The sequence below is a fragment of the Vicugna pacos genome, chromosome 5 (assembly GCF_048564905.1).
Source record: "Vicugna pacos chromosome 5, VicPac4, whole genome shotgun sequence".
Classification (NCBI taxonomy): Eukaryota; Metazoa; Chordata; class Mammalia; order Artiodactyla; family Camelidae; genus Vicugna; species Vicugna pacos.
Window position 1 is genome coordinate 23,583,908 of NC_132991.1, and position 24,161 is coordinate 23,608,068.

Consider the following 24,161-nt stretch of genomic DNA (forward strand, 5'->3'; position numbering starts at 1 on the left):
AATGGCTCAGTCTCTTGGCTCCAATTCTCATCTTTAAAAATAAGGAGGTTGAACTTTGAAGGTTTTTTTTTTTCCATCTCAACATTTAATGATTCTTCTTAGGGACACTCTGTTTATCTAGGTTAGTACTGTTTTTGTACAACAACTTCTGTGGTTTGTTAGCTCAGGTGGAGCTTCACAGAAGCCATGTTCCAAATGAGAGGTGGCCAGTTAACTTTTTCCTCTTCTGTGAATGTAAGCAAATCCCTGACCTCACCCACCATGTTATAGACATGGTCCCGGAGGAGTAGGTGAGAAGGACTGACGAGCCAGAGGAACTGAGGGAACTCCACCTCTCCTGCAGCACTGGAAGGACTACCTCTGCTTTACCTGGTGGGCTGGGCAACATCACCTCCCGTAAAGAGCAGAAAATTCTCTATAGTTCGTTTTGGATCCACCATTCAGTTGTGGGATGAACACAGACTTTTGCTCGTTTGCAATTAAAATACTATTGGGGTAGCAACATTTACTACTTAAGTAAAAGGATGAAAAAATTTTTTTTTTTGCCTTAGTAATATATCTAGAAGGAACCTATAGTTCCATGACTTCTGTCCTCAGAGGCTGAGTGAGATGAGGAAGAATGAATTAAAATAACTTCCTTTAAAAGTCAGAACAGTAAGCACTGCCACGTTCCTCCACAGTCTTGTGACACGTGCTCTGCCATGGGTTCAGTGTTCTGAGGCCTAAGAGTCTCCTAGCATAAGGGATTTATTTAGATGCTTTTATTTTATAATCTTTCCTGAATGATTTCTTCAAAGGGAAAGATTCAGTTTTACAGTACCCAAACAGATGAATGAATGAGAACCTACTTTCCAATAGGTTTGGAACCCCAAGACACTATGCCATTGACGGAAAGTGCACAAATCTCCAGGGCTCAGGGGACATCTTAACCCACTACTTCCTGTTCTGGGTCTCAACCAGGACCCACGTCTTTACCTGTGACCCACAGTAACCTCTTCTCCAAGATGTGCATGTGGTGAAGTAGAAACTCAAATTTCTTTTTTATTTTTTTGAGGAACACTGGGTAGTACCACATTGCCCAAAGAGACAACAAGAACTTAATTTCTCCCAATAAGGGTGCCTCCAAGCATATTTGCAGTTCATGGTCATGGCTTCCCAGGATAGGCGGTATGGTGAACCACTGGTTCACTATATATTTTGTGCCACATCCTGACCCAACTTTAGGAAAAGGGGAAGGCATGTTCCAGCTCCTCATGCAGGGAAACCCATACTGAAATGGAGATGGGCGTTGTCTCCTCTGCAGCCTTGTTGGGTGAAGAGAATGCTTTCTGCTTACCTTTGTGGAAATTGCTTAAATACAATTACAAACCCAACAAGCATTTCCTCCACCTCCTCCAGTGTCAAATAAGAAACTGAACCCCCAAATCTAAACACCAGACAAGTAGCTTGCAAAATGAAAATAAATTTTCAAATCCAAAAGCCGTGTGCTTCTGTGATTGAAAATCTTTTTCTTAGTGAGTGGGAGTTGCTTTCATCATTGCTGGTCATATGTTTTTGTTTTTCATTTCTGGTGGAGAAGTTTTCTAGGGTATTTTTCAAACTTTCCAGCTTAGCAAAGCGTTGGCTAAAATTGAAAAGAGAACTAGGCTTTGGGTCGGAGGCAGCATTAGATTTGTTCGTGTGGTGGTGGGGGGGTAGCAGGTTGCTGACACAGCGAAAATAAGACAAAACATTTGAAACTTCTGGCTTTGTACTTCTCAAATGCCTCTTTTAGAAATCGCTTAAGTCGTTATTAACATCCACCACCCACCTTCCCTTTTTGGTCCTGACATTGGGTAATAATAGATAATGTTGACATATGTTCCCTGCTGGTCAGAAATACTATACTTCTGTGAAAGGTAAAATTTTCAAGCTATGACAAAATGTATTTTACTTGGACAGAACATTAGTTATTGGACTAATCTCAGAATGTGGGCTGTGGGGTAAAAGTTTTAACATTTTAGTTGTGGGAGAAAGTTTGTTGGGAGAGTAAAGGCATCAGTATGGGGTGTGTTTAGCTTTCACCATTTCTAGAGGTATTGGCTTGCTGTCAAACTCTTATGTCCTTAGGAATGTAAAGGAAACATTCCCAGTATGTATGAAGAACAGCTGTCCATGGACACAGCAACTTTTAAAAGTGATTATACCCAACTTACTGCACTATGGATTATGGAATCGAAAAATATTTTTCACTGTGTACCAAAGAATGCTGTTTTACGGGCCAGTTTTAAAGCTTTTAACTGCATGAGACATATGCTGTAGTTCTGTTGTTTGTTCTCCATGTGATGTACTCTGAAATATGTATAAAGAAAAAAAAAGGAGAGAGAGGGAGAGAAAAAAAGCATGCAAATTCTTCTGATCAAATGTGGTCCTCAAAACTACTTTTGAGACTAATTTAGGGGGTGAGTAAGGAAATGCCCCAGCTGGCTTCCACGCTACTGAAGTCTGTACAGCCCTCTGCAAAACTGGAAAAATTGATTTTGTTTTGAAGGCTCGCACAGACTTTAGTGTTGTGGAAGTTGGAGAGAGTTTTTATTGAATCTGGTCCTTTGTGTTTTATGACAGTCTGAATGGGTGTTAAGATCCATGAATAAATCTCTTGCCATTTCTGAAATTTCTGATATAAACATGGGCTCCGTCAATTTGTTCTCCGCACAAATGTCTTTCAGAATGTTAACAAACATGGCGCATTGATGGGTGGGCTGGCCAATGGGAGAGCAGTCTGCTTTACTTGGTAGGACATACTGGTATGATTTTTCTTTTGTTTCTCAATGCTGTTGTCATTAAAAAGCTGGGGGGCTGCCGCGGGGTAGAATGGTGGTGGTGGAGAATGAAGCCTTCATGACAAGGAAGATTCAGTTTAGGCTGTTGGGGAAGTGATGTTAATGACCTTCTATTGAAAGTCTGGCCAAGACACGCATCAAGGGATTGTGAGTTTGTCCTCAGGAAATGAATTAGTTATCTTCTTTAGTGCCTCAGGTGAATCACTGGGAGAAACATAGGTGGTGAAGACATAATTTATTTTAAAAATATTGTCTTTCTATATTCTCCATCAGTCTGTGATTCTTGATTGTCCTTTAAACTCAAATGTCAAATTGATAATTCCCTAAAATTAGTTTCCAAATAAATACTGTAATTTAAAACAAGCAAGCTAAAAAAAAAGTCTCCATTTTTATGATAAAAATTAGGACATGCACTATATAAACACTTTTGAAGAAAGAATCATGATTGAGTTTCAGGAAATGTTACATTCCACTATTAATGGTAGTGAAAAATTGCATATTGTATAATTTAAAGGTTTCTAATATATAACTATCATTATAACTATCATTCTGAGTCTAGTATTAGGTTTTCATTTTGAAACACAAGTCCAAATCTTAGGTTTAAATCTTATTCTTCAGATATTTAATGCTCAGACTAGTGCTGTAATGGCTCCTATTTCTTGCATCAACAAGAATTTATTATGTGGTTAAACTGCCAAGCAGCATCTAGCCTTTACTTAGTTTTACATAATTGCCCTTCTAGGATGGTTATTGGGTATACAGAGCCATTCCCTAGCCTTATTCTCCCATATACACTGCCCTTCATGGAGACTTGGTAAAGGATCTGAGTAGTCATTTTGGTTGAATTTACGTTTATGATGAAATCAACGAGCTAATGGGGATGCTTCATGGGAGATTTTAATACACTCTGTTACTGGCATTATAAATTGGGCTAGTTACTTGATGTGCTTCTCTTTGTGGGCCAAATTCTGCCCTGTTTCTTACTTGAGATTCCCACTGAAGTAGTAATTACCAAGTGCAAGAATACTAAAAATGTTCGGCCAAATTCTGCTCTAAGTTGCTATCATGTAACTCCCAATGAAGTTAATTACGACTTAGTAAGAACTAGTGCTACAGAGTCTTAAGGGCTTTGGAACCCTGTGATCTGCCATCCAAGACACCAAGCCAACAGTCTGCCTTTAAATATCTCATTTTCAGAGGCGAATCGACTCTGAGGAAGGTAAGAGATGGGCTATGCCAGTAACTACATATGTAATGGGTTTTAAACAGTAGACTTTAGCATCTTTGAACTTCAAGAAGTTTGATCTTTTTGCAGTTTCCCTCTTTAAGGGAGAGTCTGTTTTATAGAACCTTTAATTCTCTCTTGCTTTAGAGTCGATTGGTATGTTACCTCCTGTCCCATTCTCTCAGCATCTTTTAACTGTAATAATATGTAATTTTTATTTCCATTAACTGTAAAACATTTGCTTAACTCATCACTGCTTAGCTGTTATTTCCTGGAGCTAAACCATTATCTTCCTTAAATACAGATGTTTATATTGTGCATAATGTAATTCCTGTCATAAGAATTCATTGTAAGTTTTCAAGTACTTTGGCTCTCATAAAGTGTCTATCTCAGTTTAGCCTTTTATTATTTTTTTAATGAAGAAAAAAAGGGCCCTGTGACCTATTGGATTTGTAGGCTTTTGTCATACAAATAAGGTAGAAGGGGTTGGGCCACTACCCATGGTTTGGTGTGAGCAGAACACACCACACTTTGGGCCATCTACTGGATTGTCTCAGGTTAAGAGTCTTCTGAAAGTTGATATGTAGAGCTGCCTCGCTCTGGAATCCTCTAGTTTGTACCTGAGACCCTGGTAGCCCAGAGAGCATCTTGAGGTATGTACTAGGAACCAGGCAGGTTGGGGAAGATGGTGAACAGAGACTAGTTACGTATCCTGTGGGAGCCCAAGGTTGAGAGTGGATTTACATTAAAAGCCTTTTTAGATTAGAGCCAGGGAACAATCAGCTCAACCTTAGAGTAGTGTGGGCTTGACAAGGAATGATTTTCACCTCCTTCAGTGTTGCCCTTGTTCAAAGCTGTCTTTCTGTATGTTGCTATCAAAGCTATCTTTGTAGAAGGGGCATTGAGAATTCAGTTTCAAAATTAGAAGCAGAGGATACTAGGGCTAGAAGGAACTTCCTTCTTTCCTCCCTCTTTGTTCTTTCTCTCCCTTCTTCTCTTCCATCTTCCCTTACTCCTTCCTTTTTCCTTCTCTACATAAGCATTTATTGAACTCCTAGTATTTGGCAGGCATCTTAATGACCACTGGGTATAAACAAGGAAAGCCACAGTTCCTGTTCAGGAGAAACTCACATTCCAGTCGTTCAAGAAAAGCAACAATTATAGAGGGTCTCTTACATATGGGAGCACTAAGGAGGGATACACAGGGTGTGCCACTGAAAAATTGTGTTGTACTCCTTTGTAATTAAACATAAAAATCATGTTAAACTATAAAACCAGTGCAGTCAAGACCAGAAAAGTTTTGATTTTACTTGGTATAAGTTTATTATTGCTTTAAAAATGATTTCGAATTAGTTTTTATTCTCAGTTTTCGGTGCCCCTCCAGCTGGTGCCAGTGGCACGTGGTGGGTCTGTTAGTTCATCTTACAGTGGAGACACCTCTTCTAGGCTGGGCTTTCAAAAAAGCCTTCCAATTGTAGGCGATTCTTGAATCTTGAAGAACATGGAGTTACGTACATTGTGATGGAGTTGATGAGGTGCCTTGGCTGGGAGGAGGAGAGAGGTTAGGATTTGGGGGCGGTGTGTGTTATGGTTAGGTAAATTCTCTGTGAAAATGCACTGAGAAAAAAAATGGTTCCCATGCTTGGTGTCGATGGAGCATGGAGTGGAGATTTGTGGGAGTTAGGACCTGTTATAACATGCTGATGAGTCTGGAAACAATTTGGAAGAAATGAGGGAACATTGAGAATTTTGAGTAAGGGAATAATGGATTAATGCTTTTGACTGAATAACTCATTTGACAGTATTGAGAAGACGCTTGGAGATGGGGTTAAGGCTGGTGGTAGAAATGCCAGTTAGGAGGCTGTTGTAACATTCCTGACAAATACTGGGAGACTTAAAATAATATTTCAGTGGTTTAATCACTAGGACATAAGAAAATTTAAATAATGGGAATGGGAGAGGGGAAAGCTCTCAGAATGATACTTATGTTTCTGGATGGGCAGTGATTTCATTCATTAAGATTTTAAAATTAGGATTAGAAAGCCACTCAGAAAGGGAGATGATGCATTCTGTTCTACATGCCTTGAACTTGATGTCTTTCTGGAAGAGCTCTGTTGATTTGGCCTGAGAGGAAGGCCCCATACTTTAGAGCCAGAAAAGGGGCTGAAAGGGGTTATGAGGGCTCCATCTGTACCATGTGAAGGGATTTGGACTTTATTTCTGTCTTTTGTTTCATTTACTCATGTTTAACTCAATTTATTCAGAGTTTACGGGTATAAGTGGTTTGTGTGTTAGCACTAATTATGAAATACTCTTTATCAGACACCGAGACTCACCTTGAGCTGACCCAGCCTTTTTTATTTCTGTGGCAGGCATCCAAGTTCTCTGCTCTCAGGTAAACACAGAGAAACCCTGCTGTCACCCATCAACTATGGCCTGATAGGTGGGGGGGGGGGTGGATTGGGGTCAATTGTGGAAACTGGATCAGCAGCAAATGATTACGTTCTATTCTAATGTAGGTCCAGCTCTGTGTAATCTCCACATACTGGTCCTAGAAAAATATTTTATTGACAGAGGAATAGGAGCTTAGGAGTGAGCAAACAGACCCATTGTTAGATGAGGGGTGCCCAGTTGGGACCCATCATCCGCCAGAGTCAGACTCTTTTGTAGGGAATGGTTAGGAAAATGCTCCTTGGGATCAGGTGAGGTTTGGAGACTCAGCTTAAACACTCAGCAGCTGTTAAAACAAACAAACAAACAAATCTTTCTGCACTTATGTTTCCTCATAAGCAAAGAGGAATGAAAGTATCTACCTCCTAATGTTGTTGCCAGGATGAAATGTGATAGAGTGTAGGACAATGCTTAACCAAGTGTCTGGTACTTATGAGCATGTGATAACATTAGTTAGTATTAGTTTTACGGATGGATTTCAGGGAATTCGTGAACACCTGAAATTGTATACATTGTTTGTGATAACGTGTAGAAGTGCTGTTATTTTTTTATGGGGAGAGAATAAAGTACGGCTGTCATTGGAATCTCAAAGGAGTTCATAATTTAACCAAAGTGACAATAACAAAGATTAAACACAAAAACAAAAACAAAATAAAGATTAAGAAAGACCATCCTAGACAAAGTTGTTAAACAGTTGCTTTTTTAAAAAATAGAATTTATTTTTTAGGGCAGTTTTAGGTTTACAGCAAAGTTGAGTGGAAAGTACAAAGAGTTCCCATATACTCCTTGTCCCCACACACTCAGCTTTCTCCACTATCAACAGCCCACACCAGAGTGATACATTTGTTACAACAAATGAACCTACATTGACACATCATTATCATCCCACGTCCATGGTTTACATTACGGTTCACCCTTGGTGTTGCACATTCCTTGGGTTTGGACATATGTTTAATGACATATCTACCATGATAGTATCATTCAGTGTAGTCTGACTTCTCTAAAAATCCTCTGAGCTCTGCCTATTCACCCTTCTTTCTCCCTTGACCGCCCGCAACCACTAACCTTTTTATCATTTGCATGTAGGTTTGCCTTTTCCAGAATGCCGTGTACTTGGAATCACATACAGTATGTAGCCTTTTCATGTTGACTTATTTCACTTAGTCATATACATTTAAGGTTCCTCTATGTCTTTCATGACTTAGTAGCTTATTTCTTTTTGGCATTGAATAGTACTCTATTATCTGGATATACCACAGTTTACTATCTATTAACCTACTGAAAGGCATCTTGGTTGCTTTCAAATTTGACATTTATGATTAAAGACGCTATAAACATCCTTGTGCAGGTTTTTGTGTGGATGTAAATTTTCAACTCATTTGAGTAAATAGCAAGGAATGCAGTTGCTGGAACATTTTTTCCTCCCTTGTGTTTAATAACCCTTTGCAATTGTCTTTTCCCTGGAAACATTCTTGTTACCACCCATCTTGCTCAGAGAAGTCTGTTGCATTCTATCAAGATTTCATCTTGTCCCTCCTCTTCCAGGTGGTAGGGTCATACCTCTACCCACGGCAGCTCATGGTCTCTACTAGAATCCAGTCTCCCTAAGAAGGATTCCACACTGAATCCTCTTTATTCTTAATCTCCACCCAAATCACTTTCTACCCTGGGTCCTATTCGCTGTCATCCCAGATCTTTGTTAGGAAACTGAGAAATAAATTCCTCCTAATGAGTTGATGGATTGTTATTCCTACAAACTATGATATTTACATTTTAACAGGTCAGAATTTCCAAGGCAACACTTTCAGATGGGGTGGAAAGGTTGGAGTGTATGCTTAGGCCACCTGGCCTACCAGCAGCAGAGATATTTCTGGGACTGGGGGCCTCTGCGGCCTGCTGAAACCCCACTTTATGATTGATTGTTTCCTCTGTCTTGAATAAGAAACACACCTGTGAATTTTCATCCTTCTGCAGCTACTAAGACTTTGTTAAGCCTCAGAAAAGTGACAAATGTACCTTACCTCAGTTATTCTTTCGGCAAAATGGGAACAGCCATAGACTTGCTGCCTAAGAATTGTATATAGTTTGATTCTTTTATTTTCTCTTTTGTTTAAGGCACCTGAAAGATGGGAAGTGCTAAGTGTTCAGAAGTTAAGTATGAGATTTAAAGTACAAAATATCACTGCATAATGGTAGATCAGGTTTTTCAAGAAATCCTTTGGGGGAAGTTAAACTTCCATTTATACAGTGGAAGTAACATTTATCTTGCCCCTTAATGTTATTTTGTAAAATCTACCTTAGAATAACGCAAATCAGCAAAGCTTTCTTCCTTAAGAAGAACTTTTTAAAGGGAGTGAAAACATAGTTGTAACATTACTTTTTGTGTGGCATGTGAAAAGAAAATCCTGGAAACACATGTTTATTTTTTTCAGTTCCTGACCACTGTGTTTGGAGAAACTGCCAAGTGTGACTTAAAACTTGCAAATACAGTAACTTGCTTTGAAATTTGGACCCATAAAGTCTTGGGCTGTTTTTTGTAGAAGGGGAATTGTTATGTTAACTTTGACTTCTTCTGATCATGTTGCTTCCCTGAAATCAGCTGCATGCAGATTAACGGAACAGATTCCAATGAATGAATAAATTAAATATAACTGACAGTACTCAATATACAAATACTGAATGTGGAACATTATCAATTCTCCAAAGAAGTGCTCTTTATGCTTTTATACAAGCGCTTAAGAACAGACTTTAAAAAAGGACATTGAAAACTTGCCAAACTTTCTTTGTATTTTGAAAGCCCACATCAAGAAGGGGTAGTAAATAGTCGTTGAATATAGGAAAAAGGAAACTATTAGCATTGTTTTCTTTTGAAGATAAAAAGACAGTCACAAGAAAAAGCTTCATAATCTTTGAAATATGAATATGTTGTTTAATCTGTTTAAAACAAATGACAACTTAAAATTTATGCATCTGTATAAATAGACAAAATAGCACATTATCTGTTAATTAAAAAAAGATAACTGGCTGTTTTATTGAGGGCATATTTAAGGATAGCCATTTCTTTATGCCATTTGGCAAGTTTCAGGCAGAGTAAGATAAGACATTAGTTTTGAGTTTTCAAAGCTAAAAAAAGTGTATATATTTTATAATCTAGCTTTGAAAAAAATGTCTAAATACATCTGTCTTTGTTTTTTAAAATACTGTAGCTAAACTTTTTTTTCAGAGACTTGATGTACAAATATATTTATTTGTGTTCATGTGTGTAAATAATATTTAAGAAGCATCTGAGGCTTCCAGAGCAGTATTTTTAAAGCATAAGTGACATTCAATATTATATTAATTTCAGGTGTACAACATAGTGATTTGACATTTATATACATTATGAAATGATCACAAAAATAGGTCTTGTTACCATCTGTCACCATACAATGTTATTGACCATATTCTCCAAGCTATATGTTGCAATCCAATGAGCTACTTATTTTATAACTGGAAGATTGTACTTCTTGATCCCTTTCACCTAATTTGTCCCATCACTAGCTACTCTCCCCTCTGGCAACTACGAGTCTGTTCTCTGTATCTGAGTCTGGTTTTGTTTTGTTTGTTTGTTTTATTTTATAGATTCTACATATAAGTGAAATCATATGGTATTTGTCTTTGTCTGATTTATTTCACTTAGCATAATGCCCTAAAGGTCCACTCATGTTGTCAAAATGACAAGAGTTCATTCTTTTTTTTTTTTTACTACTACTTTTTTTTAATAGAATATTAATAGACTAATATTCTATTGTATGCATATACCATAATTGCTTTATCCATTCATCCTTTGATGAACACTTAGGTTGTTTCCATATCTTGGCTATTGTAAATAATACTGCAATGAGTGAATATATCTTTTTCAAATGAGTGTTTTTGTTTTCTTTGGATAAATAAATTCACAGAAGTGGAATTTCTGGATCGTATGGTAAGTCTATTTTTCATTTTTTGAGGAACTTCCATACTGTTTTCCATTATGGCTTCACCAATTTACATTCCATCGACAGTACACAAGGGTTCATTTTCTCTGCAACCTTGTCAACACTTGCTATTTCTTATCTTTTTGATAACAGCCATTCTAACAGATATAAGGGGATATCTCTTTATGGTTTTGATTTGCATTTTCCTGATTAGTAATATTGAGCACCTTTTCATGTGTCTGTTGGCCATCTTTATGTCTTCTTTGGAAAAATGTCTAATTAGATGCTCTGCCTATTTTTTTTTTTAATTGGGTTGGGTTTTTTTGTTTGCTTGCTTGCTTGCTTGCTTGCTATTGAGTTGTATGAGTTCTTTATACATTTTGGATATTAATCCTGTATTGAGTATATGATTTGGAAATATTTTCTCCCATTCAGTAGGTTGCCTTTTCATTTTATTGATGGCTGTCTTAGCTGTGCAGAGTATTTTTAGTTTAATATTGTTCCATTTGTTTATTTTTTGCTGTAGTTGACTTTTCTTTTGGAGTCAAATCCAAAAAACTTATCACCAAGATCTATGTCAAGGAGTTTACTACCTATGTTTTCTTCTAGGAATTTTATGGATTCAGTTCTTGAAATCAAGTCTTCAATCTATTTTGAGTTAATTTTTGTATATGGTGCAAGATAGTGGTCTACTTTGATTCTTTTGCATGTAAGCTGTTCTGTTTTCCTAACACTATTTATTTAAAAGACTGTCTTTCCACATTGTATATTCTTGTCTCTTTGTCATATGTTAATTGACAGTATATGAGTTTATTTCTGGCTCTCTATTCTCTTCCATTGATCTATGTATCTCTTTTTGTGCCAGTACCATAATATTTTGATTACTGCAGCTTTGTAGTATAGTTTGAAATCAGGGTGTGCAATACCTTTAGAGGAGCCTGTCTTCAAACTTCTCCTTCTCAGCTCCTCATTTTTATCTCATACAAACTGGCCTGATAAGTATTAGCATATTAAAGATGTTTATTTAATTTGCAGCACATTTTTGACAAGCATGATAATAAAAAATATTTGTAAAATTCTCTGTGATCCAGTAATGGCATGATATGATGAATTTCTAAGGCCTGAGGGCTTTCAATAGTTTTGGTAGGCCGGCTAGGAAAAGTCTAACTGAACAGGGGATAGCTGAAGATTAAGTAAGATAATGAGATTGGAAGAGTCTAGTTTAGTGCCTGATGAAGGGCAGGTGCTGAAAAATGTTCCTTTTCCTTCCCTCTACACACTTGAAGTTGTAGCTGATATTTATCTCTTGTGTTCAAGGCTGGGAAAAGTGTCTCCCTGTTGATGGGAGGCCACATGTACCTTGTCTCATAAGTTACATCTTGGAAGTCTAATGGCAGTTGGAAAAATCTTAAACTGGGACTTTACTAAGTTCCTTGGCCTTTTTGCTCCTATATGACACAGGAACTTTCTGTAGGAGTCTGTCAACAGTCACTGATGACTATCCCCCTAAGGAAATTAAATCATTCCACCAAATAATTTAAGGGGAAATACATGAAGGCATACTGTTAAACAAGTCAGGAAAAGGCATCCACTTCCTTTACTGACTGCCGTTCTCCTGGGCTCCTGCAGTTCTCGAAGTTGAAAGAAAGATTTCTAGAGATTCATGGATGAATAATTTGATGGAGTATATAGCACAGTGACTGGCACATGGAGTAATTTTTTTTTTAATAAATGGAAGAGTGGATGATAGAATGCTAAACAGGCATTATCTGATGGGCGAGGAATGTAAGCTTCCTTTCTCATCCTGGGCTAGTCTATCTAAGGACATGCTTTTGGGGAAAAGTGATGGTGGTGGGCAGTATGTTTCTGGCTTCATGAGTGACATGCAATTTTTGTTATGATCATCACTTATCAGTATCAGCTTACTATTAATATGTATAACTTGGTCTTCAGTGAAGACTCCAATCTAGTTTTCTGTAATTGTACAGTAAATTAGACTTGCCACACTTACATGGGAGTTTCACAGAAGTCATCAACTAGTCACCAAAGAACTTATTCTGAAAACCACTGTAATAGCTATTTGTTTTAGGATTGACTGTTAGCTATTTGAATGTCTTTCACTTTGTTTTCATTATAAATGTATTACACATATTTCTAGGTCAACATTAAAATCATCTACAACAAACTGAGCTAATTTGGCACTCCAACACACAGTGTTCTAAAATGGATGTGCTCTGAATTTCTAGTTCCAGATTTGAGATGGCCAACTGAAATTCTGTTGAATCCCTCTTTGGTTTCTTCATCTGTAAACCAGGCATAGTGTTTTATCCCTACAGAGGAGGCTGTGACCATCAATTAGATATTTGTTGTATAGGGCTTTGATAGCTTGAAAGAATGACCTTTTATAAAACAAGATACATTGTATTTATCCTTACAATATTTTCTTGATTCTAATTATAACTCATTTTTTTTCCAACCATAGAAAGAGAACGGAAAGGGAAAATGTGAGTACAGAGAAAGTGGCACTGATTTCCATCACAAAAAGAGATTCTACAAAGCTCTGGAGGAAAGTCACACCACAGCATAGGCTGATCCTGGGTGAGTGAGTCTTGTGTTAAATTTAAATACTGCCTTCAAGTAAGACAGCAGGGGCTTTTTCAGAGCACCTACTTCAGACTAAAAAAAAAAAAAAATTAATTGTTGGTATCTGTTACTTTATATCTGTAAACTTAAAAATTCATAGGACGTCACAATTAGAGGACACATTGTAGATCTACTTTAACTTAATCTTTTCATAGATAAAGAATGGAGATTCAAAAAAATTTTGTCAGTGTTCCATAAACTACATAGTGAGTTGTTCTCCTGTTCTCAGTTCAATGGTCTTTAGTTTGCACATGACTGGGTTGTAGGATACTGTAAGCATTATTTAAAAAAAAACTTAATAATATTGAGATGAATCCTCATAAGCCAAGCTGAGACTTTGTTATCTATCTCATTGTGGCCTGTGAACATGACTTGTTTGATCTAAGCTTCTTCCAGTGAATTTCTCCCTGTTATCAGTGCTTGGGGCCCCTGTATTCCTAAATGTTTTGGGGTTTCTGAAATGGACTTTGGTTAATTTAAAAAGAAATAAAGAAAACTAAATACATAAGTAAATAAAGTAAGGGTGATATTGGAAAGATATGATGTAGTCTGCAGAAGAAAAGAAGCGGCTGAAGAATCAGGGCTCAAAAAGCTCTGGGCCAGCATAGCATGGCTGCAGGGATTCAAGTAGCAGCACCTGGTGGAGAGCCTGCTCACTGTCCGCAGGGTAGGCACAGAGGCTCCAGCTGCTCCTACATCCCAGGAAAGCTGCATACCTCAGGGTCAGAGGGTCTAGCTTGGGTAATGCGCCTGCACCATGGCTGGGCATGAGGTGGGTGGGTACGGAGTGAGTGGAACATTTTGAAGGGCAGGTTGCCAGGCTTGGTGCATAGGGAAGGGGGAGCTCCCAAAAGGGGGGAAAAAAACTGAGCTGCTGTTACCAAAAGAGGGAGGCATGAATTCAGGGCAGCAGAAACATACATGTGTCCTGGAATCCATTTCATTACCATAGATAGGAAAGAATGCTGTGTGTTCAAATTTTTATTTTGTAAAATAACTTAGAAATATTTCAGATGTTGGCATTCAGTCTTAGTTAATACTTTTCACTTGTTCATTTCTCTAATTCCAGTTATATTTAGACTGTCTCTCATATCCCATTCAAGTCAACTAGAGAAAATATGGTAATTATAATAAGAATTTTACTCAGTTTGGTGATAAGTATTCATTCAGTTGGTCAATTCATTTATTCAACATATATTTATAATAGACTTTGAAAACACAGGATTTAATTTCAGTGGCTGAATTGGCAAGAGGGGGAAGCAGAAATTTCCTTTTCATTAAAATAAATTATGCAATAGACTAAACGAGTGGCTTTCAAGCAGTGCTCTAGAGTGATGAGAAGTTCTCAGTGGCCTTTGTCGAGTGGTGAGTTAGGGGCCAGCTGGTTGCACTGCAGTTCCTCTGTGCCTCCACCTCTCCCCACCTGCTGTTCCACCCAATCCTCTCCACTTACTTCAACCAGAAGAGTTTCAATGTTGTTCACTGGGTATCTGAATGAGATTTCCTTTTATGAAAAAAAAAAAAAAGGTTTGAAAACTACTAAACAAGATGGTACCATGTTAACTGTTAGCATACTTACTAGATATGATAAATACCTTCCTCGCCCTAACCCTCAACAGGGAATATGTCTATCTAGGCATGGAGAGCTCATCTTCCTAATTAAAAAAAAATTATTTGAACTTATCTGGAAATAACAAATAAATACGGAGTGCTCACTGTGGATAAGGCTCTATACTATACCCTTTGGGGGAATAATAAGACAGACCAAAGGCAACTCCTTAGCTCAACTTAGTTGGGAAGACTAAACAAACATGTGAAATAATAAAAGGTCCACAGAAGAGCTGCTTAATAAGTGGTACTCTGTAATCATAAACTGGATCACGTCATCTCAGCTGGAGGGAGTTACAGGGAGAGCAGGCCTGCACAATGGTGGCGTTTTCTGTCTGGGTTTAATGTTCTATGAGTCTAAGGAGTTTTAAAAATATATCAGGAAGTACTTTTTTGTTATGCTTTATTTCTGCACCTCTAAGTTATCCAAATTCCTATGTACCTTTTGGATTTTGGAGCAAATACGAAAACAATATTTCAAATAACCTCATATTATTTCTCTTTCATTAATCTGATGTTGCTAGGTCTGAAATGAAAGGCAAAAATCACATAATTTTATTTGTGTATATGGGGGATGAATTGTTTTTATTTGAACTGTTAAGAGGAAACAGTGTTAGATTAATAAAAATCAAAATTATGCAGATAATTAGTGTTTTCGTAGCTACAAATTTCACTTTGAATTTGATCTCTGTCGTTGCCTGCTGGGTGAAGTCTGACTCTATGGTTTTCCATTATGTCTGCTTTTGAAGGCTTGGTTCTGTTCTTCCTTCATTTAACATGTTCCTAAAGCCATTTTCCAGTGAAATCCCACCCAGTGAATTGACTCACATCAGAAGAATTCCAGAAATAAGAACAATCATGCCCTTTCTGCCATTGATGTAATGGTGTTTTTCAGCATACTTTAACAGTCATGAGCGATATTTTGGCAGGCAGCTGAAATAGCCCTAGTTATCTGATTACATTTCTGATGCTACCTTCCACGGGGTGCCTCAGGGGAAGGGACATTATTGTAAGAATATATATATATTTTAACTTGGGGATGTTATCTGTTAACAAAATAGTAGATTAAAAGTCATGAGAAGTTTTTTTTTCTTTTTTAGAGTGTATCTGAGGAATACAACAACATATATTCAACACACCAAGTTCTAAACATATGGATTCCTTAAAACAGACTGGTATAAACATTTTGATAACTCCTTGGTCTTTTCCTTTTAAGATAGTTTTAAACTGTGGGATTATTAAAATGTTTACCATCTAAAGTGGCAGCATTGTCTTCAAAATTTAGGTTTACAATTCTATACCTCATTTTTATGTGCATTTTTTCTAGAAATTATTCTTTTCTAAAAATTGAGCTAAAACTCTTAATTTCGTTTGCTTTGTTTCATAGTAAATATAGTTTGTACAGCTCTCCCTCTCTCTACTTTGCATGTTTTAGCATCCTCTCTAGGAACTCTTTTTTTTTTAATTTAGAATTTTCTTCCAGGTAAAATGAAACTGTGAATACCTTAGGTTATAAGGTAGTTCTTGTGCAGATTGCTTACTTTCTCTCCTCAGTTAAGTTTCTCTCCTTAGTTGATCTGGCAGTTTGATAAGCTTCGCATTTGGTTGGGCCTGAGGTGGGTTTGTGCAAAAGCAGATTATTTTAGTTAAAGTAATCAGTGTACCCTCTTCTACCTGGATGTCTGGGACAAGTGCCAAGAGAGCCCCCAACATTTCATTCAGAGGCAGCGTCTATGAAACTGTCATGTTTTTTGAAGGCCAGTTTTTGCCATGGTTCTAAAACTTTCTTCCTTTATTAGGAAATCAATTCTAGTCTTCTGACTTCATATTTTGTACTAGTTTTAGTTTAAAAAGTATCTTTTCTGAAAGGATTTTTTTCCCCTTAGGGAAAGAAAGCTTTATATTATAATTAAGGTTTAATTACAATTGATTAACACTGTAAATATCTCCATTTTTGGTCTATGTCAAAGCCAAAGTATATATTTTATCAGCAATAAGAAACTGAAACCCTTATCCTGGAGAGAGGTAGTGAAAATTTGACCAAGAGTTAAAAGGTGGTAATCATCTGAGTAGTAATTACCATCAGGAATTCTAAACTATTTGAAAATAATCCTTTGTCTCAACCAAAACTAAATTGCAAGCTCACTCATGGTGGTTCATATTCAACTGTTTTAAACAGAGCATAGTGTTTAAAAGCAGAAGAGGTAGAAAATTCTGAATCAAATCTCATACTGCCCCTAATGTGCCATGTGATACTGAAATACTTATTTCATCTTTTGAAAACTGCAGTTTCCTCATCTCTAACATATAATGATACCTGCTTCACAGAGGGATTAAAGTGTTCAGCCCAGTACCCAGTTCAAGTCAGACTTCATTAAATGCCAGCTCTTACTATGACTACATTCAGTTTATTTTGCATCATCATCTAAATATATCTCACAAAATCTTTTGTCACCAGAATGTTTTGCCTATCTATCTTCAACATGCTGGCCAGTGCCAATGCAATATTTTGATATGTTAGGAGCTACTGGTAAAATCACTTCTAATTCCACACTCAGAAGTTGCTATGATCTGAATATTTGTGTTCCCCCCAATTTTATTTGTTAACATTTTAAGGCTCAATGTGAGGGGAATTAGAAGGTGGGCCTTTGGGAGGTGATTAGGTTGTGAGGGTGGAAGGCACATGAATGGGATTGGTGCTTTCATAAATGAGACCCCAAAGAGCTCCCTAGGCCCTTCTGCCCTGTGAGGATTCAACGAGAAGTTTGTGACCTGGAAGCAGTCCCTCAGCCTCCCATCCTGGCACCCTGTTCTGAGACTTCCAGCCTCCAGAACTGTGGAAAATAAATTTCCACCGTTTATAAACCACCCAGTCTATGGTGTTTTGTTTCAGCTGCCTAAATTTACTGAAACAGAAGCAATCACCATTAACATACTTGGAAATTTCATCCCAACTTTTTCCTGTGGCTATATTATGTATTTATTGTTTGAAAAGTAAGCCTTACAATGTGCAGCCTTAAGTTTTCAGTGTTGTGTTGTGAGAACAGTTTCTTTTGATGGTCTTTGAAATCACGATTTTAAGTGACTCAATAATATTCTACTATACAGAATAATAAGAATGTAACTTATTTGAATATTCTCCTATGGTTGAATATTTAGGTTGTTTGCAATTTTTATTCATTATAAATTATATTTCCATGAACATTCTTCTATATACATACTTAAAAATATAACAAATGCATTCAAATATATGGATATTTTAAAGGAATTTTGTATATTCTAATTGCTTTCCTGAAAATTTGTAGCAATTTACCTGCCTGTCAGTGTTGCCTCATAGATTTGTAAACCCCAAATCAAGATGTTCTTTTTCATTTTGACTTGTTACTCCTACATAATAAATGGGCAGATTCTCACTAATTTCCCCCACAGTTAACATACATACATAATCTATCCTACCTCCTTAAGACATTAACTGCATGTCTTGAATCACATTAAAGTTTCAGGAGTTATAATTCATTTCTGAAGGAATTTTAAATGGGCAACAGAAAGAGAAAGAGATTTTTAAAAATTATATTATTGGATATAAGAACTATGTGGGTTTAAAAATGGCTAATCATTACAAAGACTAGAGAAGCCAGGCTAAAGCTATTTGTATTTTCTGTACCTCATTTCAAAGGTGAAAGATAACCAGAAGGAGACACTGGATCATTGTATTTATCCAACTACTTGGTCCTTCATGTGGGGTATATCGTCTTTGCATCATTATTCACAATTATCTTTTCAGCCAAAGTATGTTTACTGGATGTCAAGTTTAATGCACATGTGGCCAATGGAATTTATGTGAGAGGAGCACATCACACATGTGGCTTGAGTCTAAGAGTCAGTCATTCATTCTTTAAATATTTATTGAGGACCAACTGGGTGCTGGGCCCCATTCTAAGCACATTAGTGAGTCAAAGAGATGAAAACCCTTACCCTTTTGGAACTTATATTTTTGTGGGGAAGACAATAATAACATAAGAAATCCATTTTATAATACATTTGGAAGTAATTAGTGCAACAGAATGAAAAAGGCAGGGAAGCGGTATGTTGGGATGGCAATGGAGGTTAATATTTTTTAATGGGTACTTAGGAAAGGCCTCCCTGACAAGATGACTTCTGAGCCAAACTTGAAGGGGGTGGAGACATGAACCATGCAGATGCTGGGGTACGAATTTTCCAGTGTGTCTACCCCTGCATGTTCAGGCATGTCTGGCCCACTGGGAGATTAGCTTCATGGAAGTTTTTGTGAAAATGGTGAAGAAAGTTCTATGCATTTTGAGCTTGATCCATGAGCCACTGACATTGAGGATAGTAAGAAAGATCCTGTGGGGTGGTTCATATTTAAATCTGGTTCTGGACATGTCTAGAAAGAACTTTGCTGCCCAAGCTACATTGAGTCAGCATGGAGTATATCACAATAGGAGAGGGCCCATCTCCCCACCTCCATGGACCTCAGAGGAGAAAGGAGTACATTGCTTGGGGTCCAGGGTGAGAAGAAACATTGGCCACTATGCTACGAGATCTCCTCAGGGAACTTGGCCCCTAGCACTTGGACTGTGGCTATTGGTGGGGCTTGTCTGTGTCTCATGGGATAAAGATCACTACGAGTGGGGAAGTGTTCTGTATCAAGAGAGCTGGTGGAGCCAAATGGTCAGAGTCACAAGAATCCTAAATCAGTGACAGAACATGGCTGAGCATGGTAGAGGTTGAAGGGATAAGGGACGGAGTACGTGAGAGAGATCCCTTGGGATTGCCCAGAAATACATGTGTGTTTGTGTGGTGGTGGTGATGGGGGCTTTATAGGAGGTTGAGATCTGTCAGAATAATTAACGTATGAAATTCATTTTCACCTAATTGTACAAACATGTAGATTATTAAATAACTTTCTAGCATTGTTTCAGCATTGAACTAAAGTTTTGGAAAAGATACTTTTAATTCGTTTTTTCACTCGTTAGCTCAGTAATATTGAAGACCAGCTCATTGAGCTGGCAACAGGAATGATCCACAATAAAACTCAGTACTCATCTCTGTAGCAGGGAAGTGTGACTAACACCACAAATACTGTTGTTTTTACTGGTCATTTCAAGGCCAGGTCAGCAAGAGAGACTTAGGTCAGAGACAGGGGATTTCATTATTCACAACTCAGTGAGCAGCATAAGCATCAGTGTATTTGGTCCCCGCAAAGCCCTCATTCTTTACTGAGTGACCTGAGAGAGCCAGGTGACAGCCGCTTGTGCAGTTCATTTGTAACACAGGACAGAAGTCTTTGGGGGAATTCTGAGGGATTCTGAGCACCGAGGGGACCTGAAAGTTTCATACTGGGCAACCAGCTTGCTGTCCCACTACTCGAGAGAGAGATACTCTCTCTATCTCCCATGTTGTTCATTGTACAGATATCCTTGCACAGACAGGCTGGAACAAAAGATGTCAGTGCTTCTGCTTACAAGAAATGCAGAAAATGAGAGACCTATGGAGCATTATCTGCAGCAGCGTTCACAACTGGTTTTAAGGAAATAACTCAAGAAGTGAACAATAAACCTAACACCTTCTTTTTGAGACTACATATTGCCTGGAAGAAACTCTGCCACAAGTAATAAATCCTCAAATTGCCATGACCTTTGGACTGTTAGACACATCTTCTGGGGGCAGAGTGGCCTTTTCTTTTGTGCTATTGAGGGAAAGCCCCTGTGGGCGTGTATCTCCAGTATTCTTCAGCCACTGTCACTGTAGGTGAATACCTTATAAAGAGTGGCCCCTTGCTCATTGCTTTCTTTCATATGCTCCATCTCCTGTTCTGCAGGACCAATTGCACTTGGTCCTAAATGGGGAGATCTAGCTATCCAGTGACCTAGAGTCCTGGGGTAGAATCTGAGATGAAGAGGAGGTTGTTGGAAAGGAAGTCTGACACGGTGGCCAAATCATAAACCATAACTCCATTAAGTACTATTTTCATATTGAATAGGCAATGAAATTGTATTACCTGTCTCTGCAATGGAAAGAAAAATCAATATGTGCTGTTTCTTCATGTAATAAATGTCTTTTCTCTCCTCCCTGCTGTTGCCACCCCCAACATTTTACATTAGCATATAAGAAACACTGCAAGGTGTGGGATAGGACTGGATCTTCAGAAGGTGATTTCTCATATCAGTTAGTGAACAGTTTTTAAAATAGCATTTGTCATTATGGCTAAAAAAGTACATAATCAGGACAGAGTAAAGCAACATTACATTACTGAAGAAAGATCTCTTCTACTGCCTCCTAGGATGTCTGGGAATTGTAGTCAACCGTGTATTGTGTAATAGAAAAAGGGCTAGACCTGGAATTCACTTCAACTTCTTGCAAATTAGCTTTGTGGTCTTGATTAAGCCACTTCACATCTCTGACTCGCGGATGTTGATATTTAAAATGGGGAGAACAGTCTTTGTTCAGTTCTTCTCATAGATCATAATGTTTAATGCACTGTATGCATACGAAGGTGCTTTGGTAATCAAGTCTGATGTAATTGTAAATTGGTATCACAATTGTGGCAGTATTTAACCTAAAGTAGAATTTATTCTTCATAGTATTGACATTGAGGAACAATATTCGTATTTCCTTGAGTTACAGTTTTTTTGCAGCATAGGGAGCATAATATGATCAATAAAAAAACAAAATTCCATAAGAATGAATGATATTCTAGAATATGTTAGGACAATCTAAGCAACAACTTTCCAACATTATTCTCATTTTTCACTAACTCATTTTTTCTTAGTTGCACAATCCCCAAATATAACCAAGTGGTGACCAAGCAGTTTATTCAAATTTCCTGGAATGTCCTCTATACTTTCTTCTTCTCAACCTTCTGTGATAACATCACCCTTAATTGATGGCTCTCATAACATCGCATCATAATCCTAATGTTTTCTCTTTCTGACAATTGGGAAATTTTACTAGGAATCAACAAATATACTTGGGGTGGTAAGTAGAAAAAATTTGTCTCTACTTATGACTAGAGCGATTCATGGAAACTGCGACCTACAAAGCAACCTGCAGTATCTGCTTTTGTTATAAATTTGAAAATAAGACATGGATCTGCAGTGATTCCATAGATTTTAGCCACCAATGTTGGGAACTAATTCACTCACCACTAACTCACTCACCACTAACTTACCTAAGTTCTCATCTTGAAACTAGTGATGGTTGACACAGAAATATTTCTAGGATCAAAACTGAAAGCAGGTAGATGCAGTGGTTGTGTAGCTAAGAATATCAAATCTGTCTGAATTGAATACATGTTGAGGTTACTGAGATTTGGTTCATTGAACAATTTGGTGAAATACATATCATAGTTCAGATATGACTGCACATGTGGAATTTCTTTTAGCAACCGAATAGGTGCCGTGTGTGTGTGTGTGCGCATGTGTGTATGTTTGTAGGAGAGCCATTCAGCATGGTTAGTGTAACTCAGGAGTCAGTTCTTTCCTGAGAACCAGTGGTCTCACTGGAGTGGTATCAGCTAAATTGAAGGCAACAAAGGAGAATGATGTAGAAGGTGAAAGAAAGCTGAGTAAAGGATTAGGTTGAATCCTGTTTCTTGGATAAACGTGGATCAATGAAAAGCATTCTAGAATATCTGCTTCCTACTACCCAGCTTGGGCAGGTCTGAGTCATTAAAAATATATATATTTAATGCCAAGACTAAGTATTCTTGCAATCACCAACTTTCCTGAGCAACAGACACTCATAATGGTATATGTGAATGTTAAATTTGTGGTTCTCAAATTCTAGCATGCATCAGTATCATCTGGAGAATCTTTAAAACACAGATTCCAAGATTTTATGTTCAGAAGGTCAGGGCAGACCCTGAGAAGTTGCATTTTTAACAAGTTCCCAGGTAATGAAGATACTGTGGGCTGGGGAGAACACACTTGGTGATCCATTGGAATCACCCTATTTCCATGCATGTGTTTTATTATTATTATTATTATTATTATTATTATTATTATTATTATTATTATTACTACTACTACTACTACTACTATTACTATTATTTTTAAAGTCAGAGTGGAAGGCCCTAATGCCCAGCAACTGCATATTCCCTCTCATTCTGCAACACACTCCAGAACTTTTCTTTCAATTGTGTATTCATCTACTCACATATCAAAGCAGTTGTTGGGTACCTACTACATGCTAGGAGTAGAAAGAAGTTGACTCTGATGCAGGGATTTCAACTGGGAACAAGATAGACGGTTTCTGCTTTTGCGGGGCTAACCTCTTAGTGTGGATGGGAGGAAGGTGGGGAGGGAGAGAGGGAGAGAGAGAGATTGAGGGAGGAGGGAGGGTAGAAGAGAGATAGATCATGAGGAAATAAAGAATCCAGAAAAATACCACATAGCAATAAGTGAAATGTGGAGAAATAAACAGTGATTTGATATCAACTGGCAGGTTATAGAGTGGCTATTTTGGATTGGATGGTCCGGAAGGTCATTCTGAGATGACATTTAAGCTGTGATTTGAATGACAAGAAAAAGCTCGCTGTGTGAAAGATCAAGGACTAAGAGCCTTCCAAGCAAAGGAGCAGCTAGTGCAAAAGCCTTGCAGTAGGAGTGAGCTTGGCAAGTTTAAGGAATGCAAGATCAGTGTGGCTGAGCATCGTGGACCAGAGAGTGAGTGATGCCAAATGAGGTTGAAAGATAAGCAGGGGCCATTTGAGAATCATTGATGTGATTTAATTGTAGGTGTGATGGAAGAAGCCATTATCTAGTAGTAATCTAGTGTGACTGGTACAAGGATGCAGTGGACAGAACATCCTACAGGACAGAGGACAAAATAGAAGCAGGGGACTAGTTGGGAAACCATGACCGCAGTATAGGGGAAAGAGGATGATGACGCTGACCAGGTGTTGTGAGTTGGTAAGTAGTCATATTCTGAAGAAATGTGGTCAGTTAAGTGTGCTGACTTTTTGAATATGTGTGTAGGAATGTGCATTAGGGAAACAAGAATTATGTCCAAGATCCTTGCTATTTAATAGTGTGATTCGAGGACCAGTAGCATCACATCATTTGGAACTTGTTATAAATGCAGAATCATATGCTATAACTCAGACATACTGAATTAGAAGAACCCTCAGGTGACTCATATACACATTAAAGCTTGAGAAGCCTTGTGCTAGATTATTGTCTTGCTCTCCAGGGAAAATAGTGCTACTTATTGAAATGGAGAACCCTGAGGCAGGAGTCAGTTGGGGTGAGGGAAGGGAATCAAAATTTCTCTTTTATGTGTGTGAATTTTGCAACATTTATATGACATACGAGTGGAGACCTCAGTTAACAGTTGGCTATGTGTCTGGATTTCTTTGGAATGGTCAGGGCTGGAGATAAAGATGTAGGATATGTTAGTATTTGCATGGTGCTGACTATCCAGTGAATGAAAAGA

General features: G+C 37.8%; 1 long non-coding RNA gene across 4 annotated transcripts in view; it reads left to right on the forward strand.

The window, feature by feature from the left end:
- Positions 1–24,161, forward strand: part of LOC107034178 (uncharacterized) — a 561,724-nt gene that overhangs the window by 36,407 nt on the left and 501,156 nt on the right. For all 4 annotated transcript variants that reach the window (XR_004190107.2, XR_012072565.1, XR_012072566.1 and 1 more), the window contains exon 2: positions 12,937–13,052. This is a non-coding gene — a long non-coding RNA (uncharacterized lncRNA). The remainder of the gene's footprint in view (positions 1–12,936; positions 13,053–24,161) is intronic.